Raw genomic sequence first — 8,532 nt, 5'->3', positions numbered from 1 at the left:
GAAATTGTAAATTATTCTTATAATTGATTTGGGAAAAAAAACCTTTTTAAAAGTGCATTATGGATGATGATGTAATTTCAAAGATATTATGTAATCTACTTGTAATATTCGTGATATATATATAACATTTTTCTTAAAGTTGATTTAATTAATTCTAAAGATTTATGTCATTAATCTCACGCCTATTTATATATTTAATTAATTATTATGGTAAATATTTCATAACATTTATAATCCACACCCATTTAAAGTCAAATAACTTGCAATATTATTTACAAAAAGCTATAAAAGATTAAAAAAATGACAAATAAAAATATCTATTTTGTTATTTTTTCAATTTTTCTCGCAGTCGTTGCCTCTAAATGTCATGCACAAGGGCAAGTAAGTAGTCATAGTTTGATGTTGATTCATGAATTTAAATTAATTTCAGTATATGATTTCTTTAATTCAGCTTATCGTCTCGAAAACAGGATTAAAATTTTGTGATCTTCTTATATTCTAAACATTTTTTTATGATTTTAATTCTATCTTTATTTTCGAGTCACATAATCATAATATATTTATATCATATTTAACAATAAATTTTTATTACAGTACTCAAGTGCATGGTGCATTGCAAGAGCCACTGTTCCCTACACTGATTTGTTGTGGTTTATAAATTTCGCCTGTGACTCAATAGTACATTGCGACCCGATTAAGCCTAAGGGCAAGTGCTACAATCCCAACAGAATGTTCTACCATGCATCTTTTGTTCTCAATTCTTACTTCCGTGCCACGGGCGATTGTTGGAATGGACTTGGTCTTATAGTTTTGAAAGATCCATGTAAAAACTCTCTCTCTCGGTTTTGTTATTATATTCATTAATTTTTATAATGAGAACATATTATATTAATATTTGATTTAATTCTAATATTCAACATATTATATTTCATTATTCACAATATTTTCACGCAAGTAAATTAAAAAGTTTCTCACGCCTCGAGTATCCAATTGTTGAAGTGTTGTTGCTATTGTTTCAGAATTCGAATAGTAAAATTGTAAAATTTTTTAACTCAATAACTTTATGTTCACATTTTTGATAGGTTAAATTTTCGTGTAAATAAGTAAACTAGGGTATTTGAGATTTGAGAACATGAATAACAGTCTTTTTTTCCTAGTAATATTGTATATTTATATTTAAGTGTTGAAGAAGAATGATCTAATTTTATGTTTATGTTGATATTTTGCAGCTTATGCCCGGTGTCATTACGCATAAAAGTGACAAGAATTGTGCATCGGATGGGACGATAGAGTACGTTGGAATTGGATAAATGGTTAAATAAATGTGTGATTGATTGTATGCTTTTAAAAGTACTCATAAAGGAAATATTACTTTAATTTCAAAATAATACATGCTATACTCCATTACCTTATAAAATAACTGAGGTTATTTTGATCGACGAGCACCAATTGATTTCGGTTTCTTTTGAAATTTTCTAGCAAGAAACGTGATTTTAAGATATTTTTAAAAAATAACAAAATTTCGGCATTGGTTTCTTTAGCTCCAAAACTTGTACCCCTTCTATTAAATATCATGTTTTAGGGGGTCAACAAGGTAGAGATCAACGTAATTTAAGGTTATTATCTTGACCGTAAATCTAATTTTATAAAAACATAAAAGTGAGGTAGGACTTTCAAGAATTAACGTGCACCTTCAAAATGAGATAAATTATAAATGGTCTAGCCAAAAAATTGAGATAAAAGGTCGAAAACTTACTAAATGTTTATTAATGTGTCGTGTTAATGTATGTCATATACACAAGGATCTCTTTCAAGTAGTAGATGGGGTGGATTGATTTATTGGGTCATCCAAATGTAAGAAAATTATGGCACGTATCAAACAAGTTATATACGATGACGGAAGCGATGACGACCAATGCCGTCATCCTTGACGACTATGCATATGGCGTCTCATATTTAGAAAAGTGAGACACGCAACGCACACTTATTTTGAATCTCGAGCTTCCGAACACTCATTGATGGTATGAGATTTACCTATAAATATCAAGGCTCTTGAGGTTCCTAAACAATCAACTCATAACAATACAAATATACCATCTACGTGAGAGTTGGAGTGTTTAGAAGGTTTCAATAGGAAGAAAACAACATACTTATATAAATTATTCGATGGCCGGAGGTAACGCTCGATCTTGCTTTCGCATATTATTTACCATGTTCGTATATATAAACACCATAGCTATCACACCATTCGGGCCAATATCCTCCCCATAAGAAATTATTGCTTGAATAGCCTGGCTTGAATCCGAGAATATACAAACCCCATTAAAACCCTGACATATACAAAAGTCCATCCCAAACCGAATGGCTTCCAATTCCGCTCTTTTAATCGATCCAGGATTCCGAATCAAAGCAGCCTTAGAACTCATTAGTAAGCCATTTGAATCCCGAATCACTGCCCTACACTGAATTTATTCCTTGAAATATCATAGCCCGCATCAACATCAAGCCGTAACTGATTTATTTGAGGAGGCCTCCAAGTCCGATATGAGCTAATTGTTCTTGGATTTAACAATGTAGAACACTGCTTTCTTGCAAATTTAAAAACTTCCAATAACGAAATGGCCCAATCGACATTAATCTCCCTCCTCGGCCGATTAGTTTCATGTATACGTTTACAAATTTTAGTCCACACCGCCCAAGCCATCACAACAAACAATTCAAACTCATCCTTGCTCACCATTTTAGAGATCAACATACCACACTCAACAAAAGAATTCACATAACATCCCTTCAAATATTTCCAAAATATTGTATATATGTTTCCAAATCTTTCTAACAAAGGGGCAAAACAATATGGCATGACTTGATGTTGCATAATTAAATTTACATACCAGGCGTTTTCCATTTGTTGGAATATGGTGCTTATCCAAGTTTGCAGCAGAAGGAATAAAATCAACACTTCATCTTCATCCTTCGATCTCCTCCAAAAAAAATTTTACAGAAGGCTTTCTTCTTCCTTCGAAAATCAAGACAAAAAATTTTCAAAATTTTCTTTTCTTTTCAAAATTTTCTTTTCTCAATACATGCTTCCAAAATATTTTCATATCAAAATTTGAGAATCAAATTTCCGAAGGTTTCGAGATATGAAGATTCTGACAAAATGAAGAATGAATATATTCAAGGTAGAGGTATCAAGTCCCTTATACCAAAAGGTTAGAGTTTTCTCAATAGTAATTGATGATGTCGAAATTTTTCTCCGGGTACGGTCTAGTAGAGTGGATCTCCAAATATTCAATAAACCGGGTTGGGTCGGGTCGGGCACGATAGAGCTCTGGACAGACAAAAGCTAAGTTAGGGGGCGCCGAAGGTGTTTCGGCGTGACCCCTTCGATACCTAAGTCAGTGCTCGATAAATAAATAGCTTGACAACAAGTAAGAACAAGAGTATATGCGTGCGTGAGTGTGTGAACAAGAAGTGAATAGAAGAGATGAATGAGTAAAACTTTAACCATATCTGTATTTATAGGGGCTGGAGGGGTAAGTTACCTTGATGAGGTAGAATATGTGTTAGAGTAGAACTCTACTCAGGTAGGATCCTTGACCAAGTAAAACTCTAACATCGATCCATGGATCATATCAGATCTGGGATTCATTGAATATTGCTTTTATCTTTTACAGATCTTCGTATATCTGATAAAGATCAAAGGTTCTAGATATTGGGCCCGTCCTGGGCCCGGGTTGGGCTCCAACCATACCAGTTAGGTCTCAAGCCCAAGAATTTATTATCATGACCCTATTCCCTAACAGGGCTATCCCATACTGGGCTTCTCATAAAATAAGACTAGATGGGTCTCAAAGTATATTTCCAAAAATATGGATTATTGGGCTCGGGTCGGGTTAGATCCGTATATTTTTTAGGGACATCAATAGTACCTCCCCCTACTGGTCTAAAAGAGGTATGTAATTTAGACCATATAGTTATCTGACCGGACCCCGAGCCCATTGTATTATACTTGCAAAGAAATATACCACAATGTGTTTTCCGTGAACGGTCTGGATCTCGATCCTCGTCATGTGCTTTCTACGAACGGTCCAGATCTTCTGACGGTACGTTTCTCAAAAATATCCCCCGAATGACGTGGCCCGCCCCGAACCGCTGATCAATATTCTAATCCAAGGTTCTAGATATTGGGCCCGGGTTGGGCTCCAACCATACCAGTTAGGGCTCAAGCCCATGAATTTATTATCATGACCCTATTCCCTAACAGGGCTATCCCATACTGGGCTTCTCATAAAATAAGACTAGATAGGTCTCAAAGTATATTTCCAAAAATATGGATTATTGGGCTCGGGTCGGGTTAGATCCGTATATTTTTTAGGGACATCAATAGTACCTCCCCCTACTGGTCTAAAAGAGGTATGTAATTTAGAACATATAGTTATCTGACCGGACCCCGAGCCCATTGTATTATACTTGCAAAGAAATATACCACAATGTGTTTTCCGTGAACGGTCTGGATCTCGATCCTCGTCATTTGCTTTCTACGAACAGTCCAGATCTTCTGACGGTACGTTTCTCGAAAATATCCCCCGAATGACGTGGCCCACCCCGGACCGCTGATCAGTATTCTAATTCAACAATCATGATCAATTCGATCCTCCTATAAATAGGACGGTAAAAAACTTCATTTTTCACTTTTACAGCGTGTCGTTACTCTGTCAAAATTTTGAGAGCTCTCCCGACCCAAGCTACTTTTCCCGTGTCCAGTCTTGCCTTAATTATCCTCTTCATGTGTAAGTTCTCTTTTATTGAAATATATTTAAAATGTCTTCCCCGGACGAGAATACTATCCGGGAAATAGTTGCTTTTATTGAGTCATCTCATCCCCCCAAAACACCTGAGCATGCTGCCTTTTCAGAGTCAGATGCCGACCCGAGTCCTACTGAGACTCGGGAAGCTAAAATGTGAAGGCTTCATGCCCTTAGGACCGATGAGGCCCACTTAAGGTCGGAAGGCAAGCATTGGTTTCAAGTCTTAGCCTCCCACCTCAGCCCGGACATGGGTCCAGTCATTAGAGACAGATCGGGGAGGCCCGATACATATGATCTATTACTTCCCCGTCGTAGGGACTGGGCTAATAAAACCCCTGAGGGATATTTAAGTTTCAGTTTAGATCACATGAAAATGGGCCTCAGGTTCCCCGTACCGAACATAATCTTGGCCCTGTGTCAATATTTGTGTATATGTCCGAGCCAGCTTACTCCTAATTCCTTTGGCTCTATTTTATCCTTAGGAGTTTTGTTTCGTTTTTTTCGGGTTCCCCTAGGTATAGGGAATTTCATCAAATTTATTCAAATTAAAAAAACTGCACGGGTCGGTTTTATATTTCCATCCGACCTGAATATCAATTCCTGAAAGGAAAGACAAGCTCTCACAAGGGTTGGAACAACATATAATTTTTTGTTCGGTGAGCCCGAGCAACCCTGGCAGTGTCGATCCAATTGGGCTATGAACTTTACTTCTCCCGACCTTTCTGCTCAGCCCAGCCATAATTTACCAATTTTTTGGCCACCTTATCCGTTAAAACCTTCGATATTGAGAGCTTGATCCAGGATGATCTCCTGTGCATATACGGCTTCTGTAAAAAGGGAGTAGAATTTCAGGGCGATCTAGGTAGAAACACTTAATCTTTTAAGAACTTGTTCTTTTATCTTCTCGAGCATGGATTTTTATTGATCTTTATCTCCCTTTATTTATAGATGAAAGAATAAGCCAAGCGGAAATGACCGACGATTTCCGAGCTGCAGCCAAGAGGTTGAAACGAAAAAATCCCGAGGCCTCCGCGGAATCTGCTACTGAATCCGAACAGCAGATTCCCGAGCAGCAATCCAAGAAAACTTCTAAGAAAGTTCGGGGGGATGAATCCCCGAGCAAGCAAGAGCCCATTCCCCAAGCCAATATCACCGCTACTGGAAAGGGAAAGAAGAAAGTTTTCACTGATCTCGGGTCCCTTCTTGAGCATATGGAGCGAGGTGATCCTGATCATCCCTACAGCCTAGGAGTTTCCTTCTTTGCCCGGCCAGACCAGCCTGGAAGCTTGAATATTTTGCAACATATGGTATCTACCAAAGACCTAGATATAGTTCGGGCGATCCCGGACAAAGAGGCCGAGGAGTCTTTGGCCTTAGCTTTTATGCAGGTAATTCTTTTTCATTTTTACAATTAGAATTTTTATTCTCTTATCCTTAAATAATACCCTGAATTTTCGTTCTTAGGCCATGGTCTGGGCGGGGGAGATCACTGCTCGATCGCATTAAGCCCGCACAGACCACTCTTTGAACCAAGACGCTCTGGTGAAGCGGATAAACATACTGACCAAGCAGATCCGCGACCTCAAATCCGCACACGACCAGGAAGTAGATGACATGAGGTCGGACATCGAGACTGCTCAGGACAGATGGGATGGGGCTAAAGAGCGCATCAAGGAACTGGAAGATGCTCTCATGGCTAAGGATCAGAAGTTCAAGGTTGGATAGGCCAAGAAGAAAAATGACTTCCTCACCTCCTCTGATTTTGCCGATCTCTGTGCTGAAAATAGCGTGGTCTTCTTTGAAGATGGTTTCAAGGGATGTTTAGCTAAAGTCAAAGCTGGTGGGTACTCTGAGGTTGAGCACCCTTTTCCCTTTCTGGACTCCGCCAAGGCCTTAGATGACCTACCTGATGATGATGAGAAGTCTGAACAAGGAGAGCCCAAACAGAAGGAGAAAGAGCCCGAGCAAATGGATGATAAAGAGGCCGAGCCAAAGGAGGATGCCGCCCCTTAGCTCTTCACTTTGTAATTTGAAAACAATGTCCCAAACAAGTTCCCTTTTAAGACCCTTTGCGTTCTTCTTTTTGGTTTTTAATCTGTTCCGTATTTTTTAATTATGAATGGACGACCCGTGCTGGGTGCCTTAATATAACTTGTGCGAAATTTTGCTAAGTATTGAATATATTTCCGAGCTAAAAATAAAATTTTGCAATTTGTGAAATAAAATACCTACCCAAGAATATAACAAAATTTTTTCCAAGAATCACATGAATTCCCGAGCAAGTAATATAACAAATTTTGTATAAAATGGATTCCCAAGCTGGAAATATAGCAAAATTTTGCTATGTATAAGATTGATTCCCGAGCTGGGAATTTAACAATATTTTTCTAAGTATAAGATTGATTCCTGAGGTGCGAATTTAACAAAATGTTGCTAAGTATAAGATTGATTCCCGAGCTGGGAATTTACGATACATACCCGACTAATGTGAGTTTTAATTTGAACGCAAAATACTTGGTGAGTGCCGAACTTGGTTGGGCATTGATTTTAACCATGAATGGCGTGGTTAATGCCGAGCTGGTCGAGTTTTAATTTTGACCATGTATTTCGTGGTGAATGCCAAACTGGTGGGGCTTTGATCTTGACCACGTATTGCGTGGTGAATGCCGAACTGGTCGGGATTTGATTTTGACCACGTATTGTGTGGTGACTGCCGAGCTGGTAGGGCTTTGATCTTGACCACGTATTGCGTGGTGAATGCCGAGTTGGTCGGGGTTTGATTTTGACCACGTATTGCGGTGAATGCCAAGCTGGTCGGGCTTTGATTTTGACCACGTATTGCGTGGTGAATGCCGAGCTGGTCGGGCTTTGATTTTCCTTTGACAAAAATATGTCTTTTTTATTAATAACCCAAAAAGATGTTTCCAAAAATTGAGAAGCAACAAAAAAGTTCAGCTACTAATACTATCAAAATTAAAAAAAAAAGTAACGAAATAACCTATGTTTCTCATGAGGCAAGGGAGGTACGTCTTGACTCTAGGAACAGTGTTTTAAAAACCGGACCGGACCGGCCGGTTCGACCGGGAATCGGTCACTGGTCCGGTCCGGAATACCCCTAAAAACCGTTTTAATGGTTCAACCGCTCAGAACCGATCAAGAACCGGTCAAAAACGGTCGAACCGGCCAAGAAAACCCCAAGAACCGGCCAGAAAACCGGTTGAACCGGTTTTCGAATTTTTCTTATTTTTTTTAAAACTGATTTTTTTAATTTTAAAATCTTAATTTAATATTTTATTATATATATACACATGATTATTTGAAATTTGTACTTCGTTAAAAATATTATTTTTCTATTATTATATTTTTTTAATTAATTTATTTATTTTTAAAAATATAGTATATATAACTATAATTAATATTTTGAACATATTTATATATTTTTTTTTTTAAACTATGATAAATATATTTTTGTTTATTTATATACATCTTAGATTTTAAAATTTAAAAGATATTATTAATTATATTATATTATATAAACGGTTTTTCGGTTCGACCGTCCGGTTAAAACGGTAGAACCGGTTGGACCGTTTTTTTAAGGTAGACCGGTTCGATCACTGGTCCGATTATGAAAACATTTTCTAGGAATAATATTTCTTCAAGTGTTGGGCGTTCCATGGCCTTTTTCCTTTCTTTCCTTGAGCATCTTCTAAGTAGTAAGCAG

At 37.5% G+C, this 8,532-nt stretch overlaps 1 long non-coding RNA gene across 1 annotated transcript; it reads left to right on the top strand.

The window, feature by feature from the left end:
* Window positions 1-270: 270 nt before the first annotated feature.
* Window positions 271-1,329, top strand: LOC140879702 (uncharacterized). The gene is made up of 3 exons (XR_012149492.1): window positions 271-381; window positions 595-823; window positions 1,230-1,329. It is a non-coding gene; the product is annotated as an uncharacterized lncRNA (long non-coding RNA).
* The last annotated feature ends 7,203 nt before the right edge of the window (window positions 1,330-8,532 follow it).

The sequence above is a fragment of the Henckelia pumila genome, chromosome 2 (genome assembly GCF_033568475.1).
Source record: "Henckelia pumila isolate YLH828 chromosome 2, ASM3356847v2, whole genome shotgun sequence".
In the NCBI taxonomy this organism is placed as follows: domain Eukaryota; kingdom Viridiplantae; phylum Streptophyta; class Magnoliopsida; order Lamiales; family Gesneriaceae; genus Henckelia; species Henckelia pumila.
Note: the sequence above shows the minus strand (reverse complement) of the source record. Positions and strands in the feature narration are given on the sequence as shown.